The 24,362-nt window shown below is 44.3% G+C and overlaps 1 pseudogene across 1 annotated transcript; it reads left to right on the forward strand.

The window, feature by feature from the left end:
• Nucleotides 1-228: 228 nt before the first annotated feature.
• On the forward strand, nucleotides 229-575 carry LOC311581292 (large ribosomal subunit protein eL30-like; annotated as a pseudogene). The gene has a single exon. The product of its transcript is annotated as a large ribosomal subunit protein eL30-like (transcript).
• The last annotated feature ends 23,787 nt before the right edge of the window (nucleotides 576-24,362 follow it).

Below are 24,362 nucleotides of genomic sequence, written 5' to 3' on the forward strand. Positions count from 1 at the left end.
CAGAGAGAATTAGCTCTGTTAGGACAGAGACTGCAGTGTGTCTATGTGGATCGAATAGACCCCAAACTTGTGCATTTTGGTTATTTTGCCTTCAATTCATTCTCCTACTGAGTTCACTATGTAGAGGGAAGATGTACATAGAAAAAGCTCTGATTTAATCTTTCTCACTCCCCGGCCATCTTGGTGGCTGATCTTGGCTGAGAATTGCCTGTCACCTACAGCAGGAAGATGGTGGCCGCAAAGAGGATGAAAAAGTCTCTGGAATGCATCAACTCTAGGCTTCCAGTTTGTTATGACAAGTGGAAAGTATGTCCTGGGACACAAACAGGCTCTGAAGATGACCAGACAAGGCGAAGCAAAATTGGTTATCCTCGCCAACAACTGCCCAGCTTTGTGGCCATCTGAAATTGAATACTATGCCATGTTGGCTAAAACTGGTGTCCATCGCTACAGTGGCAATGATATTGAATTGGGCACAGCATGCAGAAAATACTAGAATATGCACATTAGGTATCAATGGCCCAGGTGATTCTGATATTATTAGAAGCATGCCAGGATAGACTGGTGAAAAGTAAACCAGCAAAGTTTTCCCTTAACAAAACTTTGCCAGAGCGCCTTAAAAAAAAAAAAGCTTCTGATTTAATCATACAATGTAGAATAAGACTATGTCAGTTGTCAGGAACAGACCCAGCTGAAATTGTAGTGCCTTTTACTAATGTGGAGGTTGTGTCATTACGGGTAGTCAATGAAGATTGGCAAAGAGCCTGTGCAAACTACTTGGGAGAAATTAACAACAAATATCCTAAAAGCAAGCATCTTCAGTTTATAAAAAGAACTAACCGGAATCTTCCATGCATTGTAAAGGGAAGGCCAATTCCTGAAGCATCTACATTCTATACTGATACAAATAAGTTGGGAATGGCTATAAGTCAGACAAAATAAGCAAGTATTTCAAAGCCCACATACTTCAGCTCCAAAGTCAGAGTTGTATGTAATTGTTATGGTATCATTAGATTTTCCTGAATCTCTTAATATAATTACTAACTCTCAACATAAAGAAAGAGTTGTTTGCATATAGAAACTGCTGAATTATTCCTGATAATTCAGAATTAACCTTGTTATTTATGCAACTGCAACAGGCAATCATAAGTAGAAACTATCCATTATACACCACACATAATCCGTCTCATATAGGCTTACCAGGAAATGAAGAAATTGACCAATTATTAACAGTAAATGTGTTAGAAGCCTTAAGATTTCATGAAAACACCATGTTAACAGTTAAAGATCAAAGAAAAAATTCTATCACTTGACAATAAGCCAAGGGCATTAAAAGAAAATGCCCTACTGCTTCTTTGTATAACCAAACTCTATTACCTGCTGGAAGTAACCCTAAGTGTAAAAAAAGAAAAAAGAAAAAAAGAAAAAAGAAAAAGAAAGAAAGAAAGAAAGAAAAGAAATCTGGTGGATGGATTTGTTTCATTTTGCAGAATTTGGAAAACTAAAGTTTGCACACCATAGCATTGATACATATTCAGGGTTTCAATGGGCAACTGAAAAGGCTGATTCTGTAATTACACATTTATTGGAAGTAACAACTATTATGGGGATACCTGCACAAATTAAGACTGATAATGACCCCTGCCTATGTATCCAGTAAGATAAAGCAATTCTTTGCTTATTATAATGTAAAGCACATTACAAGTATACTACACAATCCTACAGGACTAGCAGTTGGAGAGAGATCTAATCATACTTTAAAATAAATTGCTTATAAAACAAAAAGGGAAAATAAAGACCCCCCTCCCCTAGGGACAGACTAAATAGCACTTTGTTAACTCTAAACTTTTTGAATGTTAATGGAAAAGAATAACAGCAGCCAAGAGATTCTGGGTTATAGAAAAAACTGTGGCGTTAAGTCGGCCTATATACTATAAGGATGTATTAACATTAGAATATAGACCCACAAAAGTTTTGCATTGGGGACACAGTTTTGCTTATGTTTTCACAGGAAATGAAAAGCTGTGGATAACATTAAAAACTTACAAAGATCAGAAATAAGCAGGAGAGGTCTCCTAAAAACCTTGACCACTGATCTGAAAAGCATTTAGTTTGTTAAAAATGTCTCTGGTTATAATTTCTCACTAAACTCAGCACAATTAATGGCTTAAAACAGAAAGTGGGGAATGTAGTGAGAATTTTTGGTTTCTTTAAACACACAGAGATGCTACTGAAATTTGTTTGCATTTTAATCCCCAGTGTGGGGTATGGGGCCGATTCAGATTGTCCATAGCAGCTGACTATGATTTGCCTCGTGTTCTAGCAGGGGTGTGGTTTTGCCAGCTGCAGATAGTTTCTGCAAGTGTATGACATTTGGAATTCTGTGCAAGCACTGACCATCTCCCCATCCCCAAACAAACATTTCTGTAGATTTCCAGGGTGATGGCTCTCATTCCTCATTGAACATGAGTGTCACCAAGCGAGCTTTTTAAATTATCAGGGTGCGGGTCAGACTCTGAGACAGCCTGGCTTTGGATCTTTGGATATTTAAAATGCCCAGGAGCTTCCATCTCTGAGTTGAGGACACAGATTACAGTGAACAGAGAGGAGGTGGCTGGACTATGTGGGAATATGGGAATATCCATATGTGAACAAGAGTGCCAGGGTCCCGAGAAGGGTCCTCTTGGGACTTTGGCTAATGATGCAAGCAAGTATAAAAGACAGCTGTGTGCGATCAGAAAAGGAACGAATGCAAATACCAGAACCCCCACGGGGCTGGGGATTGTTCCTACCAATTTCTAGCAGAACAGAAAACCTTTTCACAGGGCTATAGAGGTGGCTCAGTGGTTTAGAGCACTGTCTGCTCTTCCAAAGGACACAGCTTCAATTCCCAGCACCCACATGGCAACTCACAACTGTCTGTAACTTCAATTCCAGGGATTCTGAAACCTTCATACCAATGCAAGTAGAAAAAAAGAAAGAAAGAAAGAAAGAAAAGAAAAGAAAACCTTGTCATTCAGTCTCTAGAAGGCTGTCTGTCACTTGGGGGTGGGGCTGACTTAGGATGCTCTGGACCCAGGCTTGAAAAAAATCATGCAGGGACCCACTTAACAACGGGGATCAAACCAAGGAATATGTGTAGGGATTATATACACAAAGGTCCAGCATCTAAAAGGGAACAGTTTACAATGACTGGCACCTAAATGGAAACTGCCAGGCATATCAGGGTTTGATTACTGACCTAAGAAATTACCCCGAAGCTATCAGCGTCAAGAAACATTGACTTCTTGCATTATAGAAGGATTTCTGGGCACAGCCTTGCTCTGTTGGGCTCTGTTTCTGGTTTCAGTATGCTGAAGTTAAGCATCAGTTTGCTGAGTTCTCAGCCACATTGTTGGCTCAACTAAGCTCAACTTCAGTTCTCTCTCTCTCCCTCCCTCTCTCTCTCTCTCTCTCTCTCTCTCTCTCTCTCTCTCTCTCTCTCTCTCTCACTCTGTGTGTGTGTGCCTGTGTGTCTGTGTGTGTGTTGGGGGGCGGTCAGGGTTCAAGATAGGGTTTCTCTGTGTAGTCCTGGATATCCTGGAGCTTACTCTGTAGACCAGGCTGGCCTTGAACTGACAGAGATCCTGACTCTGCCTCCCAAGTGCTGGGATTAAAGGTGTGCGCCACCACCACCTGGCACAACTCACAAGTTCAGCTCTTAATGCTGCAGCACCAAGGTCCTCATTTCCTTGGTTCCTGCCAGCTGGGGCTGTCCACAGCTCCTTGAGCTTGCCCTCATTCCTTGTCATGGTGCCCTATCCACTTCAAAGCAGTAATTCATCACATAATACATATAACCTATATAATACACCAATTGATCATATGTTAAAAAAAAAATATCCCTGACACAGAGAACCCTGCCTCGAAAAACAAAAACAAAACAAAACAAAAATCTCCTGACTTCCCTTCACAACAGGTATTATTCATGTAAAGGTGTGTGTACTTCTGTGAGTTTCCAAGCACCACATGCATCCAGGTGCCTTGCCCTCGGAGTCCAGAAGAAGGCACTGAATTTCCCTAGAACTGGAGTTACAGGTGGCTGTAAACTGCCTTGCAGAAGCCAGGAACTTAACCCAGGTCCTCTACAAGAGGAGCAAGAGCTCTTAACCGCCCCCAGTTAAGATGTCTCTGGCCACGGACGTCTTTACTTTTAGAGAGTCATGTAATTACGCTAGACACTTCCTTGACCCATATAATTTGGTATAATCATCCTCCTTTAAGGCTGAATGATTAGTAAATTTAATTACACTTGAAATGTACCCTCTTCAAGCTGGGCAAAGTGATGCATGCCTTTAATTCCAGCTTTTGGGAGGCATGGGCATACCTCTGAGTTGAATATGAGGCTGATCTATATAGTGAGTTTTAGGGCAGAGAAACCCTGTTTTGTTTTTTAAAAGAAAGAAAAGTGTCCTTTTCTATGTAGTATATAAACTGTCCAAATCAGCACGCAGATCCTCTCAGGGACTGCACCCTTCCAGGTGTGGAAAGAAGCAGGAAACACCACTGATCCTGCCTGAAACCTGGATGGATAGAAACGGGCGAGGGATGACAGAGATGGTGGAACTCACAGACATGGATGCTAAAAGACTTCAAGTGTATGTGAAGAGAAAGAGCAACGCATGATCACACCAAACAGGAAAAAAGCAAAAGCAAAAACAAAACCCTTGAAGCTATAAGAAGAAAAAGATTAAAAATACCTAGTGTATCTGAAATTAAATATTTCAGATAAAACTAACCAAGATTAGATATTTTGGAGGGTGAGAGGGTAGGGAGAAGACAGTGACCTTGAAGACATAACAGTTAAAAACTACGAAATGAAACACTTATGTGAGGGATGGAGATGCAGGGAAAAACACAGCTGTTGGGCATCCTCAAGCCGTAAGAGCCATAAAAAGAGGGATTCTTTTTTGAACAAGTCATGTTTTAAACCTTTGCAACCTAAATAAAATTGCAAGTGTACAGATCTGAGTATCTTCATGAACCAAAACCAGAAGAAACATAAAGAAAACGGGACTAAAGAAAGCAGAAGAAACAAAGAAAACCAGAGCCGAGGAAAATGGGGGAAGAGAAACACTTGGCAGCTTCCATCGTGGTATCAGGGGAATTCAATGAGAAATGTGCCCTCTTCTGTCTTCTGGAAGGGTTTTTTGAACTGGTCTTGTTTTGCCCGTAGCTGCTTGGTAGAATTCAATAGTGGAGCAATGTAGGCTGGAACTTCCTCTGGAAAGTGAGAAGGAGGACCTCACTTTCTTTCATGAACACAGGCTGTTCTGAGAGCTGCCTTCTCAGGTGATGTTTTTGGAATGACTTTTGAAAATATTTTTGCTTTTTTATCTTTAAAATTATGTGTAGTATTGTGTAGGTGTGTGTGTGTGTCTGCCCCCATGTGCAGTTTCACAGAGACCAGAAGAGGGCATCAGATGCCCTGGAGCTGGAGGTACAGGTGGTCGTGAACCACCTGCCTTGGGTACCGGGACTGAACAAATGTATTCTGTAAGAGCAGTACACGCCATCATCTGTGCCACCTCTCCACCCCGTCTAGTCATAGGGGGGCGTTTGTCAATTTCACCAGGATTGTAGAAGTTACTAGCATAAACCTTCTTCCTAATGTTGCTGCATTATCCTTTCCGTGTCTTTAGATTGTGTGACGATGCTGCTCTGATAACTGATCTCCGCCATTTTTGTGTACCCTCCCCCCTCCAAATAGTCTTGCCAGAGTTTAGCAATTTTATTGATCTTCTAAAAGAACCAACTTCAAGCTGCATCGACTTTTCCTATTGTTTTTGTGTTGTTGGTTTTGTAGATTTCCACTTTAATACCTTCCCCTCCCCCCGCCTACTTTTATTTGCTCTCCTTTTTCTGGTTTCTCAAAGTGGTAGCTTGAAGGTATTGATTTGAGAACACTCTCTTCCTCCACTGTAAGTGTTTATTGCTGTGCGCGTCCTTAAGCTGAGTAGCAGCCGCCAGTGAATTCTTATATGCTATCAAATACTGTCAAACTCTCTCCTTTTCCCCAATAGCCTATATTTTTTGCAACAGCTTTAGATTTAAAGAAAATTCGGGTAGCACAGAGTTCCCATAACCTGGCACCATGTTCCTCGCTATTAATAGCTTATACGACACAGGTGTGCCTACAATTAGCTCACTGATAAGGATGAATTTGGTCTACTGAACCCCACTTTTGTTTAGACTGTCTTGCTGTGCTCCAGTGTCCTTTTGCTGGTGCGAGACCCCATTCAGGATGACACGCTTCACTCGGAAACTCCCCCCCCCCCTTTTTTTTTTTTTTTGGCACGGGCAGGTTCTCAGACAGGCCTGAGACAGTGGTGGCTTAGTGTGAAGAGACACGGTGACTTCAGCAACCCTTAGAGAAGAAAGCATTTCATTGGGGCTGGCTTACAGTTTCAGAGGCTCATTTAGCCCATTAGCGCCCTAAAGCAGGAGTTCTCAACCTGTGGGTCGCGACCCCTTCACAGGGATTGCCTGAGGCTACCGGAAAACACAATATTTACAACTCATCACACTAGTAAAATTATGATTATGAAGTAGCGACAGTAATCAATTTATGGCCAGGGGCCACCACAACATGAGGGAACTGTATGAAAGGGTCACAGCATTAGGAGGGTTGACAATCACTGTCACAGAGGGAAGCATGGCAGAGCACAGGCAGACATGGTGCTGGAGAAGTAGCTGAGAGTTGTATATTCAGATCTGCAGGCAGCAAGAGGAGAGAGTGACACTGGGCCTGGCTTGGGCTTGTGTGTGTGTGTGTGTGTGTGTGTGTGTGTGTGTGTGTGTGGTTTTTCCAGAATGGGTTTCTCTGTGTAGCCTTGGCTGTCCTGGAATTCACTCTGTAGACCAGGCTGGCCTCAGACTCACAGTGATCCACCTGCCTCTGCCTCCCAAGTGCTGGGATTAAAGGCGTGCGACACCACTTCTGGGCCTGGTTTGAGCTTTTGAAACCTCAAAGCCCACCCCCAGTGACACGCTTCCTCTAAGAAGGCCACACCTCCTAATCCTTCTAAAGTAGCACCAGTCCCTGGTGGCCAAGCATTCAAATATATGAGCCTACGGGGCCACTCTTATTCAACCCACCACAGTGGTCTTAATATTTTGCATCTGGCCGTGTATTTCAGAGCATGCCCCATGTTCTGTGAGGTCTTGCCTGCTGATTTTGATGTCTGGATTATTGAGAGGAAAAGCTACGGATGCAAGGGTGTCACTGGCATATGTTACCCCCACAGATACATTGTGACTCTGGCCCTCTAGGGTCTCAGAGGAAAATGGGGTATTTTTGAGACAGGCTCTCATGTAGCTATCATAGGTTGGCCTCAAATTCACTATGTAGCCAAAACTGATCTTGTTTTAAAGTTTAAAAAAAATTGTGTGTGTGTGTGTGTGTGTGTGTGTGTGTGTGTGTGTGTGTATCTGTCTGTCTGGTTTGGTTTGGTTTTTTGTCTGTTTTCATGCCCTCTGCAAGAGCAGCAAGTGCTCTTAACCTGAGGATGATCTTGAACTTCAGATCTTTATGTGTCTGCCTCGCAGGTGTTGGGATTATAAGTGTGCACCACTGGGCCAGGTTTATGTGGTGCTATGGATAAAGCCAATATGTCAAACTCACTAGACAAGTATTCTACCAGCCAAGCTACATCCCCAGTCACAGCAATAGGGCCTGTATGGAGATGATCAAGTTAAAGAGGATGGCTGATCTTGAGACTGCTGGACTGTGATGCCGCGTGGCCTTGTGGAAAGGGGAATGTTAGATATAAAAACAGGGTATTGGTTTTCAGTTGTTAAATTAAATACCTGGGTTGAGGAAAAGCTCAGCACAAAAACCCTGATTTTAGTCCCCAGAATTCACTATTTCTACAGTCCTTGAGATGACAGCCCCAGGGAATGTTTGCATGTGTGCTCTGCTGATGTGGTGTGTGACTAAGCTGTTGGCCTGGACACTTTCTGAGGTTCATTGGCTTCAGGTCTAGAGAGAAGCTCTGGGGTCTGTGTCATGGCAACTATGGTCCTTATATTGTCAATGAGGGGAAAGAACACAGTGTGTGGGGCTGGAGAGATGGCTCAGAGGTTAAGAGCACTGGCTGTTCTTCTAAAGGTCCTGAGTTCAATACCCAGCAACCACATGGTGGCTCATAACCATCTATGGCGAGATCTGGTGCCTTCATCTGGCATCTAGGCATACATGCAGGCAGAACATTGTATAAATAATAAATAAATAAATCTAAAAAAAAAAAAAAAAGAACACAGTGTGTGCACAGCTCACACAGTTCAGGCACATCCTACTCAGCAGACGCAGAAGTAAACCATCCCTCTTATTGCAGACTGTGCCAAAGGCACCACTCCGAGGAGCGAGCAGAAGAGTCGTTAGCCCTGTGCATTGGATTCTTATACCAAACAAAAGCAACTTCAGGAAGAAAAGGTTATTCTGGCTTAGGTTTGAGGGTACAGTCCACCTTGGACAGGAAGACATGGTGCCAGAACCCGTGACAGCTGGCCGTCCTGTCCCTGCAGCCAGGAAGCTGAGAGAGATGAGCACAGATATGCGGCCCTCTTCCTCCATTGTGTTCGCTCCAGGATGCCAGCCCATGAGGTAGCATTGCCTGCATCTAGGGTGGGTCAACACCCCCCCTCACAGACATGCCTGGAGGTTTGTCTCATAGGTGACTCTAGATCCTCTCAATGGCATTCTATACAAACCACCACACCCCGTGTATGCCAGAGTGACTTGCGCAGCCTTTACTGATGGAAGGCTATGGCGCCTTCTCTTTCTTACTATACAGTGAACATCTACAGCCACACTGGGAGGTAGATATCTGGAAAGTGGACCTCTACATCATAGGATGCCACAATTTTACATTGAACATACAATGCACTCTTCTTAGACTGTGCCTTTCCCCCCTTCCTGCCAGCAGTGCAGGAGGCCACACAAAGAAGCAGTATTGAGTGTTCACTTGTAGTTCATCTTCCTCGAAAAGTAAGAAGGAAGGGGGTCTCATTGTTTGTTAAATTTCCCTTTGTCTTCTTCTTTGATCCAAAGTCTATTTAGACATGTTTTATTTTATTTTCCAAATATTTGAAATTTGTCTACATATCTTCCTTTTTGCATGTGTGCACGTGTGCGTATGTGTGTTTGCCTATATGTGCAGGTGCTGAGGCTGATGTGGGAGCCTTGCTCCATCACTCTATATATCGAGGCAGCATCCCTCACTTGAACTTGCAGATTCAGCTGGCCAGCTAGCTGTCTCATCTTGCCTCTACCACCTGAACTTGGGACCACAGGTGAGCTGCCATAGCCCCCAGCATCCTCGCGGGTGCTGTGGATTTGAGCTTTAGTTCTTACACCTTCAAGGCAAACACTTCCCCCTGCTGAGCCATCTCCCCAGCCCCTATCTATCTTTTGTCATTGACTTCTAGCAAAGTAACATTCTGATAAAAAAAATAAAAAAAAAGAGAGAATTTCGTGTGGCTGGAGGCACTGTGGATCAGCTGCCACCTGTTTATTATCCCAGGACGCTGCTTATCTCAGTAAATATTTCTGTCTTCTTGGAGATAAATGTCATCCTGTGCCATTTAGGTACATTTGAATGATAAGGCTGTTAATGTTTCCTATGCACTTGACTTCTTGCCTGTTGTCCTAGTATTTGGAGAGGGGTTTGTCCATTCCACCTGTAACTGTAGATTTCCTTATTTGTCCTTCAGTTTCACCCATTTGTGTTCTTATATTTTTGTGCTGTTGTTAAGGATACAAGGTTTAGTATTATTCTCATTCATTGGCCAACAAATACACACAGACACAGAGAGAGAGAGAGACACTCACACACAGAGACACACATAGACAGACAGACAGACAGACAGACAGACAGACAGACACACACACACACACACACACACACACACATTTGAGAAAGAGTCTCATGTATTCCAGACTGGCCTTGAGAAAACTTATACAGAACTGATCCCTCTGCCTCCTGTTCCCAGTGCTGGGATTATAGACTTGCACCACGTACCCAGCATGCAATGATAGGGATAGAACCCAGGGCCACATGCATGGTATTGAGTGCTGTACCAACCAAACCATACCCTGGCTGCCCCTTTTTCATTTTAAATTACTTTATACCAGTTAATATCCTTGGCTTTGAACTCTGATTCCAATGTTAACAATGGTTACTCCAGTTTTCTTTTCTTTAATGTTATCGTGGTGTGATCTTTTCATATTCTTTTACATATATATATATATATATATATATATATATATATATATATATGGACTGAACTCTTATGGAAAGGCTTGGTGGCAAGCACCTTTACTCATTGAGCCATGTCACTGGTCCAAAACATGGAGATATTTCATCTCAGACTTTACCATTTTCAACTCTAGATACTCAAAGTGGCTTCTTAAAAAAAGAAAAGAAAAGAAAAGAAAAGAAAAGAAACTATGTCTTTGGGTGGGTATGGTGGAGCACAACTTCATTCTCAGCACTCAGAATGCAGAGGCAGAGGCAGAGGCAGAGAGAGGCAGAGGCAGATCTGAGTTTAACACCAGCCTGGTCTATATACTGAGTTCCAGGCTACCAATGGCTACATAGTGATAGCCTGTCTCAAAAACCAAAGCAAGCAAGCAAACAAACAAACAAACAAAAAATCCCTGTCTTTCCTTTATTTTTATTTATTTATTTATTTATTTATTTATTTTTAACCTCTAGGGATACAGGTGTAACAGTAGCTTTTGTGCCCCTGACAGCTGTCAGCTCTGGGTCTGTATCTGCTGGTTGACTGCTCTTTACAGTACGGATTCTGGTTAAATGGTAAACGCTGTGAATTTTACCTCATTCAATTCTGGGTTTCTCTCTATTCCTATAAATATTTGTTGCCTCCCCCTCCTGATGACGTAAGTCAATGGCTTGGGAGGAGTTGATTGCTTTGGACTTTAGTTTTCAAAACTATGGAACAACTAAGGATAACTAAAACAAGCAAACGAACAAAAGCCAAGATGATCAAGGGAACGATGGCAGAAACCCCACACTAGAAACATCAAAAGGTAGCAATACGGTAAGTTTAAATCCGTGAGAGCAGGCCTGGGGAGATGGCGCGGTGGGTAAGTGCCATGGCATGGTGGGTAAGTGCATACTACTTGGTGATGAGGAAGTGCGTTCAGGTTCCCAGAACCCACATCAAGCTAGATGATAGCATATGTCTGCGATTCGGCATTCCTACTGTGAGGTGGGAGCCAGAGGCAGGCGGATCCCAGGGAATTCCTGAGCCAGTGAGCCTGGCGTGCTCAGCTGCGATGAGACCCCTTGAGCAAGGTGGCTGCCAAGGCCCAGCACCCCGAGGTTGTCCTCTGACCTCCACACCTACACCTTGGCATGTAGATCAAAGTCAAAGTCAACCAATGGTATTCATAATTACATAAAGTTACAAAGGACCGGACTATTCCGATCATGAGGTAGAAATGTTAGTAAAGAAAGGCAAGTCTCAGTTCTGGGTTATCCACAAGAACCCTATTTCACACCTGAAGGTGCAACAAAGTTGGCAGAGAAGAAACAGTGTCTGGGGTAAGGCTCCACTGCCCAAACATTGAGAAATGGACATACAAATACTCTACAAACTTTAACCCAAAGAACGTCAGTGCTGCCATGCCACACAGACTCAACTCTAGAACCAAGATTGTGGCCAGGGCTGGAGAGACACTTCAGGCTAATAAATAGGCCACTTAATCAAGAAGCTGTCACAATCTTAAATATGTATGCACAGAGCACCAGCACTTCCAAGTAGAACAGCAGAGCTAAAGATAGAGGCAAGAAGCAAGTAGACAAATCTATGGTGATTGTTGGAAATCGCAGCATTTCTCTCAGCAATTGTCAGGACACAGAAAATCAGTGAGAATCAAGAGGAATCCAACAATAGCACCCATCGACTTGACCTAATTGACATTTATGGAGCTTGGCATCCAGCAGCAGCAGAGCGCATGCACTCTTTCAGGTATATTCTGGACTATAAAACAAAACCAGGGAGACCAAAGTCACAGAAAGTATATTCTGTGAACATGACATAACAAAGTGGAAATCAATAACAGAAAGAAAGCTACAAAATCCCCCAAGTGGTTGGTAATTAAATGCCGTACTCCTAAATAAAATAAACGATGGGCTAGAGGGAAAAGCCATGGGGGGAAAAGCAAATCTCTGCATTGAGAGAGACCGAAGACAGACTGCGTCAAGATGAAAGCATGTGAGGCTGGAGAGACGGCTCAGCACTTCAGAGCACTTGCTGCTGTTCCACAGGACCCGGGTTCAATTCCCAGCACCCACACGGCACCTCACACACACAAAGCGCACAGAAATACCTGCAGGCAAAAGACTCATGAACATAAAAAGAAAGATGGAAGGTGACTTGGCAGCAGGGCTAAGGCGGAGTAACACTAAATAAGGACATTAGAGGGAAGCCTCCAGTCAGTTATGTAAATTTTGCTCCAAGGAATTAAAGGCATTAAATCAACAGTAAACAAGAGGAAAACTAAGAGCTGAAAGGATACCCTTCTAATATGGAAAGGTGGCGGAGGGGATGTGGAAGAGGGGCAGAGAGGAGAGGGGAGAGCACGGTCTTATTCTTTGAACGTATCAAAAATTTAAACCTACTAGGCATACTGATGAGGAAAAGATCGGAGAGAGGAAGGACAGACATGATTAAATCAGGGCTGAGGGAGAGGCTCCGGAATCTGCGCCACAGACAACGCTTCGGCGAGTGAATTTGATGACGCAGGTGAAAATGGGCAAAACAACTGCGATGGACGCACAAAACCATTTCACTCCTTCTTTGCTTCAGAGGAAATAAAATTCAGAATCGCTCTTTGTCTATTTTCTGTTAGGATAAAATTAATAAATTTCCATATGACATAAAACCCACCACCTTACAGTGCTCACTCGAGTGGTGTGAAGCGTACCCAAGGTCATTCACCCGTGAATTCCAACCAGTCTCAACATTTCTGTTACCATAAAAGGAAATCCAGGCTCATTAGCTGCCATTTCCAGCAACCTCCTTCCTTCCACACCACCCCACTAGTCTACTCTCTGTCACAATGACACACTATACATTCTATATGAATGGAATTGTGCGATGAATGGCCCTTTTTAATTGTCTGTCTCCTTGCATCTAGTACGCTTTTTTTTCCCCCCAAGATTCACCTGTACGCCAGCACTCTGCTCTTGTTGATCTAAATAGTGTTCCATCACACAGACACGTCACATTTGTTCACTCGGTACTCAAGCAACATTTGCCTTTTTCACACGTTTTGATTATTGTGAACAGTGTCGCTACCAACATTCATTAATGAGTAGAAGCCTGTGCTTTATCTCTCTCGCTTCTGCACCTAAGGGCAGAATTTCTCTGTCACTTGCTGCCTTTGTTTAACTTCTTGAGAAACTGATGAGTTGTGCTCCGCAGCCACACCATTTTCCATTCTTATCAGCAACAAACAAGAGTTTCAATTCCTGCCAAGTATGGCGGCACACAGTACTCAGGGGGCAGAGGCAGGAAAATCTCCATGAGTTCTAGGACAGCCTGGTCTACATAGTGAAGTCCAGGCCTTCCAGGCACGCAGGGTAAGACACACATGGTGTGTACTCACTTATACATGGGTATTGGCCATAAGGAAGAGAATAGCCATGATACATTGCACAGACCCGAAGAAGCTAAGTAACAGGGAAGGCCATAGGAGGACGCTTGAATCTCACTCAAAAGGGGAAATTAAATAGACCTTGGAGGTGGAGGGAGGGAGGGGCCCGGGGGGGAGAAGGGGTGGGGAGGGAGGACAGAGGGAGAGAGACCTGAAACTGGGGAGAGAGGCAGCTCTGGAATCAGCCAGAAATCTAGGACAAAGGAAACTCCCAGGAATCTGTGAGGGTGACTGTAGGCTTAGATTTTTCAGAACGTACTTTATTTAGGGTTCTCAAACACTTCGACCTCACTTCTAACCCACCAACCAGAGGAAAGGGGGAAAGAATGTTAACAGGAAAAAAGGGTTGCGGGACCTGCTTAGACCTAGCTCCTTGGGCCCATTCCACCCTGCGTTGTCAGGATATCAACAGTCCAGTCCAATCGCCAACACCACACAGCACATGCGCAGGTAGAGGCGGCATGATCCAGCTGAACCAGCAAGGCTCTGCCAAACCAGCACGAGTCCACGGAAGCGGCCAGAATCAGCCAGAGGACCATGAGAAGAGCTAAGGAACATTCCTCCCGTGAAGCGAAGACCGGCAAAGACCAAGGAAGACCAGAAGTTCTTTCTATACTCACTCCCACCATCACGCTCCCTCTCACGTGTCTGTCTGCTCCCGGCAAAACACCACACGTCCTCTCTTCCGGAAAAATATCACGTGACCTCTCACAATACAGCTTTCAGCAAAACCCCACGTGACATAGCTGAGTCTTCAAAGAAACCAGAAGCTTCCACTTCAGGTGACCTTAGCTAAGCCTCCTAGCAGCAGGGGATATGGAACCGGAAATGGTCGCCTCCTGTAAGACTTCAGTGAAGGGATCGGGACACCAAGCCACCCCGAACTTGTCCTGCCTATAAGGTACACAGGGATAAAGATGGAACAGAATTTGAGGGAAGGGCCAACCAATGACTCGCCCAGCTTGAGACCTATGCCATGACCGAGAGCCAACCCCGGACACTATTAATGATATTCTGCCATGCTTGCAGACAGGAGACTAGCATAACTGTCCCCTGAGAGGCTTCACCCAGCAACTGATGGAAACAGATGCAGAAACCCACAGCCAAATACTAGGTGGAGCTCAGGAATCTTGTGGAAGAGGGGAGGAAGGATTAAAGGAGCCAAGAGGGATCAAGGACACCACAAGAAAACCTATAGAATCAACTACCCTAGGCCCATGGAAGCTCACAAGGACTGAACCACCAACCAAAGATCATGCATGGGATGGACCTAGGTCCCCTACGCATATGTAACAGATGCGCAGCTTGGTTTTTATGAAGGTCCCCTAACAACTCAAGCAGGGGCTGTCTCTGAGTCTTTTGCTTGCCTTTAGATCCCCTTCCCATAACTGGGCTGCCTTGTTTAGCCTACTAGGAGAAGATGCACCAAGTCCTACTGTATCTTGATATGCCAAGGCAAATTAATATACATTTGAGGCCTCTCCTTCTCTGAGGAGAAAGGGAGGGGGGAGTGGAGGAAGGTGAAGTGAAGGAAGGAGGGGGAGGAGAGGAGGGGGGAGGGGAAACTGCAATCAAGACGTAAGGTAAATAAGTTAATTAATGAAAAATAATACTTCACAAATAATTACAGCAAAACATCTATTCCTTTCTGTCCCCTATTACGTCTGTATTTTGTAGCTATCTTAGGTGTGACGTGACATAAAGTTTTCATTTGCATTTTCCAGTGACCAACAGTGTTGAGTATCTTGGTGCTTTCTAGCCATTTATGTCTTTGGAGAAATGTCTGTTGAAAACCTTTGATTCTTTAAAAGATTGAGGAGGGCCTGGAGAGATGGCTCAACACTTAAAGATGGCTTACTGCTCTTGCAGAGGGCTTGAGTTCAGTTCTCAGCAACCGTGTCAGGTAGCCCAGTGCCACCTGTAACTCCAGCTCCATGGGATCTGGCACCTTCTTCTGGCCTCTGTAGGCACATAGGTACATATATGTGTTTGTACACACACACACACACACACATATACATATAAATGTGTGCATGCACACACACAATTAAAACTAAAAGATATATATATATATATATATATATATTTAATGCCTCTTTATTTTTGAGTTGTAACAGATTTTGTTTTTTGTTTTTGTTTTTGTTTTTTAATTACTGATTCTATGACTTGAAAAATTCTCTTCTCCTATTCCAGGAGTTTCTTTTCCCTTTCTTTATAGCATCTTTGATGCACAACTTCATCACTTTGATGTATGTCATCTGTTGTTTCATCTAGTTACTTGTGTTTTGTGGTCATAGCTAAGGAACCATTGCTTAAATCCAAGGTCAAAAAGAGTCATACCTATCTTTCTTCCTGGGAGTTTTATAGATGCACCCACACATTAGAATTTTATATTAATCTAGCTAACCAATGCCTGTGGTTTGAAGGACGGCCCCTTGTCTTCGGCATGTGACTGTGTAGCTGTCCTTGTCTTTCTTGGGTTTCTTTGTTTGTTTGTTTTTAAGTTTTTCAAGACAGGGTTTCTCTGTGTAGCCTCTGCTCTTCTGGACTCATTTTGTAGACCAGGCTGGTCTCGAACTCACAGTGATCTACCTGCCTCTGCCTCCTGAGTGCTGGGATTAAAGGCATGTGCCACCATGCCTGGCCTTTGTCCTTCTTGTTGAAGCAACTGTTCTTCCCACCACTGAATGGTGCCTGGGTCTTTGCTGAAAATTGGTTGACCACAAACGCATATCTCTGGATTCTCAGTTATTTTCCATGGCTCTGCATGTGTGCCTCTGTGTCAGCCCCATGCTGTCTTAGTCATAGTGTGCTAGCGTAAGGCTCTCTCATCTTTCTCCACTGTCATCTGCTTTGTTTTGTCTGTTTTGAGTGTTCTACACTTGCACGTGACTTTCAGAAGCAGAAAGTCCATTCTGGGGAGCTCTGCCCTTTCAACAATATTGAGCATTCCAGTCCATGAATGGGGATACCTTTGCACTAATTCAGATTCTCGGTATTTTTAAACACAGTATTCTGTCATCGTGTGTATGTGTGTGTGTGTGTGTGTGTGTGTGTGTGTGTGTGTGGTGTAGTGAACAAATATTTCACTTCTTCAATTAAAGTTATTTCTAAACACTGTATTCTTTTTTATACTATTATACACAAAACTATTTGTTTCATTTTTTTGGTAACTTTCTGCTAGAATGCAGAAGCACCGTCAGTTTGTAGATGTGAATCTCAGATTGCGCATCTTTCCTAACATCATTTATCGCCTTTACTTGTGCGTGTGTGTTCTTCATTTTCTTAACATATCATTTCACATATTATAAAAACAGAAATGGCTCTATACCATACTTTCTGATATGGCTGCTTTTCATTATTTTTTCTTGTCTTTAAAATTTTTTAATTAAATATTTTTACATATACATGTATATTATTACACACACATATATAATAAACTACCTACAGCAAGAAGAAACATGAAACAATCAGGAATTATATATATATATATCTTACATTCACAGCATTTTGGCTATTTGTATTTGGCAGCCTTGAAGAAAATACCTTTCCTATTTTGGTGAGTCTAAAATTCTGAATGTAAATAAAGTTCTTTCATATCTCATCATTATCAACTTGAAACATCTATCTAGACCTAAAAACATCTTAATCCCTAAACAACTAAGCTAAATTATCTGGTCTTCAACCCCAGCAGAGACTTGAGAAGGAATAAAATTGATTACCTGAGTATACAGGGAGTGCAGGTTGGTAGCTTCCCAAATGAGAAGATGGCAGAGACAGTTTGCTGCCTGAACGGTCACCCAAAATTCTCTATAATGTTGGAGCATCATCTTCAGCCTTCTAGCCCAATATAACACACAGACATATTTGTGAGGGAGGAACTATTGAGGACTTGCTTACCCTGTCTTGGCAGAGTTTGGCCATCAACTCTGCCTACATCCAAGCTTATCCATTTTTAGGCAGAATTCTATCTGTGGTAGAAATGAGGACATTTTTCCCAGTGGCTTGTTTGCCACATTTGAAGCCATCTCCATAAGGAGGTTCTTTGATGCTCATCATCCTCTTTGAGGTAGGCTGGGTGTTGCCAGGAGTTAACCTGTTTCATTGTAAATGTATCTTTGAAATAATGAAAACATTTTATTCCTCTGGCTAAGATCCAGTACGTATTGGAAAGAAGTAAAAGCAACTTGTTTTTTTTTTTAACTTTAGAGCTCACATTTAGGCTTTATTTTCTTTTTAAATTACATTATAAAAATATATTGTACATGTGTGAGCACATGCCTGCCTCCGTGTACATGTGGAGGATGGAGGAGAACTTCGAGGAGTCAGCTCTCCCTTTCCACTGTGTGGATCCCAGAGATAAAACTCAGGATTGTGGCAAGCACCTCCACCTGCTGAGATACCTTACCACCCCCCACAGCTACGCTTTTAAAAAATGATTCTGTATTTTAAAACAGTTCCACAAAGAAAATTATATATAAAACATTTAAGGACAGAACCAAATCTATGGATACTCATCAGTCACAGAGGAGGCGGGTGGGCAGAATGCCTTATCTTTTCATGGGGCAAACAGTACCCTGATGCGCAAACCAAGGCCATGATAGAAATGGAAAGCTCCAGTCAGTACTTGTGTCGACAAAGACCATGGTAGCTCAGCAAGACATAACAAACCAAACGTGGGGATACAGGAGAAAGCTAATTCACAACTAAGTGAAATTTCTTTTCTCTTTTTTAAATTTTATTTTATTAATTTATTCATATTACATCTCAATGGTTATCCCATCCCTTGCATCCTCCCATTCCTCCCTCCCTCCCATTTTCCCCTTACTCCCCTCCCCTATGACTGTGACTGAGGGGGACTTCCTCCCCCTGTATATGCTCATAGGGTATCGAGTCTCTTCTTGGGAAGTTTCTTTTAAGAATGCACAAGTGTTTGATATTCAAAGTTCAATATACTTTATTATTTTAATTAAAAAAAACAGGGCCAAAAGACATTGAAAGGCATTAGAGGGGCTGAAGGGGGAGCTCAGTGCTTAAGAGGGATTGATGCATTATCATGTGGATCTGCGTCCAGACCTCAGCACCCACGTAAGAAGATGAGTGTGGTCTTGCATGTGTCTGTACCCTTTGCACTATGGCACAGGGATGGCGTTAGTAGACACAGAAAGGTCACTGGGGCCAGTCTAGATGAAATAAAACCCCATGAATTCCAGGTTCAGGGAGAGACCCCGCCTCAAAGAATAAGACAGAATGATAGAGGAGAATGCCTCTCTCTGGCCTCCACATGTGCACACAGTTGCACTCACCTGCACACACACACACACACACACACACACACACACACACACACACACGCTGGCATTAGAGAGAACTGCCCACTCCTTCATGATTTAAAGCAAAACCAAAACACCAACCACACCATAAGAATAGACGGAAGCGTCCAGAACCCTAGTAAGGGCATCTTTGAAATCAGAGAATTAATATCACAACCTGAGCGGAGAAAACTCTGTTTTCACCTGAGAGTGAAAATAAGGTGAAGATATTTTCTACTAAACAATTCAAGAGAAGGTTCCAGTTGGTGCAAACAGACAAGAAAAAGAAACAAAAGCTTCACAGGTTGAAAAGAAAAGCTATTGGGAGTGAGTTCTCTCTCTCTCTCTCTCTCTCTCTCTCTCTCTCTCTCTCTCTTTCTCTCTCCCTCTCTCCCCATCCCTCCCTCCCTCTTTCCCTCGCTCCTTGCCTCTCTCTCTTCCTCTTGTAAAGTTATCATCTTCCTATAAAGAAAATCCAAATGGATCAACAGAAAAAGGCCACTAGGATTGATTAGTGAGGTTGGCATGGCAACAAGATTCAAGGCTAATATGAAAAAAAAAATCAATTGTATATTTCTATGCCCTGGAAATGAATAATTAGAAATGTAAATTTAGGAATAGCATTTATAATGGCAGGAAATTCAGGAAATGGTTTGGAATAGAGGTAATAAAATGTGTGTATTTCCTGTATGCTTAAACTATAAATTATTACTCACAGCAATTAAAAACTGATCTAAGTAAACAGAGAGTCATGCCAAATCCATGAATCAGAAAATATAACAGTGTGCAGACTCAGAGCCTTTGCCACCAAAGCCCAGTACTGTGTAAACCAGCATGCTTGCTCACAACCAAACAAGGACACATAAAGGATTTCAAATAAGCCAATTTTGAGAAAAGAAAACTATCTTAGATCCTATTATACCAAATTTCAAGATTTACTAATAAGATATATAAAAAAAACATTGATGTTGGCAGTTTTAGATATTTAACCCAACAGAATACATAGGAAGCTCATAGAACACAAAGCAGATGACTCACCTAAAAGGAGTCAATAGTGACAAGAGAACTAAGATAATACATGGGAAATGGTCTTCACAGAAGTCCCTGAGGAAAACACACACACACACACACACACACACACACACACACACACACACACACACAGAAGTTCACATGCACTATAGACCAAAATGTAAGAGCTAAAGTTCTGAACTTCCACAATAAAGCAGGATAAATCATTGTGGCTTGGAGTTCAACATACATTTCATCTCTGATTTTTTTAAGGAATCACAAACCACAAAAAGAAAAAGCTCATAAAATGAGCTTCACACAAACCTAAAACTAATGACCACTATAGCAGGTTTAGCTACCTCCTAGCTTCCCTGCCAGGCTCAGGGAAGTGAGGGTGTGTGCGTGAGGATGGATAGATGAGTAGGAGGGAGAGAGGGAAGAATGAATGGATGGATAAATGGTGTGCTAGTTAGGGTTACTATTGCTGTGATGAAACGCCATGACCAAAAACAACTTGGGGAGGAAAGGGTTAATTTGGCTTACACTTCCACAGGAATGCAAACAGGGCAGGAACCTGAGGGCAGGAGCTGATGCAGAGGCCATGGTAGAGTGCTGTTTACTGGTTTGTTTCTCATGGCTTACTCAGCCTGCTTTCTTTATAGACCCCCAGGACCACCAGCTCAGGGATGGCACCACCCACGATGGGCTGGGACCTCCCTCATCAATCACTAATTAAGAAAATATCCTACAGGCTTGCCTACCTCCAGATCTTGTGAAGGCATTTTCTCAATAGAGGCTGCCACCTTTCAGATGACTTTATCTTGTGTCAACTTGACATAAAACTAGCCAGCACAGATGGGAAGGGGGTGGGGAGGCAAGCAAAGAAAGAAGGGGAGAGCGGACGGATTCTCCTGAGCAGCAGGATGTAACAGGAGGGATGCTCCAAAGGGGTGGAGGGTAGCGGGGAGCCCTCTTCAGTGGGTGGTGGCCTCCCTTTCCTGAGGTTTAGTGTTCTCAGCTCATCAGGAGCAAGGAAAGGCTGCTGGCTGTCTCACATGCTGAGCAAGGAGGCTCTTAGCTCGCCCTGCTCCATCCCTTTGCCCTGTTCTTGGCACACTCTGGCCTCCTACACATCTAGCTCGGATCCAGACCTTCAGTCACTGCTCAGCAGATCCTGGAGGCCTCAGAGCAGCCTTCTTCCCTTCCCGTTCCCCTTTCCCTCTCTCCTTCCTGGTTCCAGAAGGCAGATGAGAGCAAGTGAGGAGGCTCCATCCAGATGTGTCCAGTGAGGCTCCATCCAGATGTGTCCAGTGGAGGGAAGAACAAAATCCAGAGGTGAATGTTCAAGAGCCTGCTCCAGAATGCACATCCCCAGGGCTCTAAAGTCTCTGCATCAGGGACCCCCTGAACCTCATGCAACCCCCAAAGTTGATTCTTAGGACAGTCAATCCCCTTGTTCAAATCAGGTACATGGGATGGCAGAGGCATGGAGGGCCTTGCTGTTCCAGCTTCTAGGAAGGACATGGCCTAGGCAAAGCACCAGCCTGGCTCTGGGCTTTGGAGCTGACAGGCCCCCGATGGGCATGGGCAGTGGCTGTCACTCCTGCCATCGAGAGTGCTCGTTATCAGCTGACAGGCTGTGTGGGTTTACCCCTCAGCCCTCTGGCTCCCCACCATGCTGCATGCCTCCTTGAGGCGTGCACCCACACACTCCACATTCACTTCCTTCTTGATGTCACTCCTCTGTTAATCCCCTGGGCAGATACCGTCTCTCTCTGGCAAGCATTTCTGTATTTCTAGCACCAAGTTAACTGGGCTGGCATTCACTGCAAACCCCTGGCACTGGCTGCTATTTCTGGATTGCCTGGGGACACCCCTGGCAGCATCCATGCTTGCGTTGGCTCAAGGAAGGATCTCTGAACACATGTGTGCTCGCTCAGCATGTCTTGGGCTTAGCACACTTGGACAGGGGCTGAGGCATCCTGTTTAGTTACCATTCCATGCTTAACCAAGAGGCGGTGTCCCTGTCGCTTTCACAGGGTCCTGCAGGGGCACTCGGCATTGAATTTCATCTGGCTCAACTGTTCTTGGCAGCAACGATGCTGAATGTTCCTCTCCAGCCTAATGTGGCCAGCATGGGGCTTTGAATTCTTCTCCATGAAGCCCATTTTCCATGTCAGTAAGCGAAGCTGTCATCCACTCACTTCAACCAGAGAACCCTAGGCTGCCCAGAGTCCTTCCTCTGTTTTTCACATCTAATCCTGCAGTGACTTCCGCATTTCCCAAACCAGACGTCACTTTTCCATGCATGCCTGTGCTAGCTTCCACCCGTGGCTGTGATCCAACACCACTAAAACAACAGAGGTTCATCCTCCCTCAGTTCTGCTGAGACCCAGGGGTCGGCAGGACCATACTTCCTCAGACACCATACGGGTATATTTTTCTTGTCATTCGCAGATTTCGCTGACAACAAGCATCCCTTAGTTTGTGGTTTCATCACTCCAGCCCCTGCCCCATAGTGACCACATGGCCTTCTCCTCTCCCATCCACGTCAAAGCTCCCTCCCTGTTATGAAGATATGTATGACTACATTTATGGCCCACCCAGATGACCAGGACAACTGTCCCATCTCAAAGTCCTTAGTTCGACCACACCATAAAATCCCGTTTTGTTATGTCAAGGTCCCATGGTTGAGACTCTGGCTGCTTCCTCTGCGTGTAGCTGTCCATGGTTCTGAACTCCTCTAAGGAGAGGTGGTTTCTCTTACTATTTAATGATTTTGCTTGTTCCATTTGAGACAAGGTCTCTTGTAGCCCAGGCTGGCTTTCAACTCCCTATGTAGATGAGGAAAATCTCGAACTGCTATCCCTCCTGCCTCCACCTCCCTAGTGCTGGGATTACAGGGCTGTGTCAGCACACCAGCTTTACCGGTCAACTTTTTATTAGTTGTATTGTTTTGCTTTAAGCTATGGTAGAAAAAAAAAATCCTTCCCCTCACTTGTGACTCTTCTTGCTGTTTGGCAGTCCCATCAAGTTTCTAAAGAGCTATGTCTTCCTCCTGGGAGTTTGGGAGGAGGGCTGAGCCCCCCACCTACCCTCCCTCCACCCTCCCTCCCCGCATTCAGCCCAAGCAAGGCTGTGTGTGAGTGCTGCTGAGACTTCAGGGGGAGGCTGCACATGCTTGGCCAGTACGGAATGTGGCAGTTTCCATTCATATCGTTAAATGAAATGCAGAATTGGCAGCTTCACTCAGATGCCTGTGCTGAAAGCCCCCAGGTCCTTTTCAATCCTCCCATCATCCTCTCCTCACAGCCAAAGTCAGTTCAGAGCTGTGCTCACTCTCTTCTTATCACACCACCCCTCCCCACGGTCTTTAGTCAGGCCCTCGTTGCTGTATCACAAGGCGCTTCAGCTCCCAATGGGTCTCCCTGCCTTTAAGTTATGCCTGTGAATTGTCCCTATGAATGGGCTGGAGGGCTCAGGCGCCCTGGCCATGCTCACTCCACCTCCTCCACGAATGCTATGTGACTGCTTCCACTCCTCCCTTCCTCTGCCCACCTTCCACACACCCAGCCTCAAGGGCTTTTCTTCTCTGGGGGGCCTTTGCTGATCTGGGCTCCTACACAGTTCCTCCCCCCTCCCCCCCCATCAGCTCTGGGGCAGGGTTACTGAAGCTGTGTTGTTCCACCCCAGAGTCACTGCACCAGAGACATAGGAACCTGCAGAGCTGGCAAGGAGACTGTGGCGCCCCTCAGAGATAACTCTCTCCCAGGAAGCACTGGGAGCTTCTCCCCTGCCCCTCGGTTTTGCAGAGGAACACGTTCATTTCTACAGGACACATGGAAGCAGCCACTCACTTCTGTCCCCTGCCTTTCAGAGCCCATGCCGTGTCTTAATTGCTGTGGTTTCTTTCTCTGGGCGAGAAGAGATGAGCCCAGGCTTCTCATAAACAAGGATGTGGCTTTGTTTTTCCCACAGGAGTCTCAGGCGGGGGTGGGGAGGTGGGGGTGGGAAGGGAGACACCTGTGTAGGTCGCAGGCTGGAAACTGGGAAATCCTTTCTCCATCAGCTCTCAAATCCTGTTCTCTGTACCTCTTCTCCCCCAGCACCCAGAAGCTAATGTCTCCCAGTATCATCCCAGACCTTGACCTGTCTGAAATGCTCAGAATCTAGAAATTAAACAAATATTTACTTCTTGTATAGAGAAGTCACCACCGCCACACACCAAATCGAGAGTGAGTCTTAACATTTCCCTGTGGCTGTCTCGCTCTCTTAGGCTGTGCAACTCTGAGCCTCAAAAGCCTTTTCCTAAG

Source organism: Acomys minous (genome assembly GCF_964271855.1).
Source record: "Acomys minous genome assembly, chromosome: 13".
Taxonomy (NCBI): Eukaryota; Metazoa; Chordata; class Mammalia; order Rodentia; family Muridae; genus Acomys; species Acomys minous.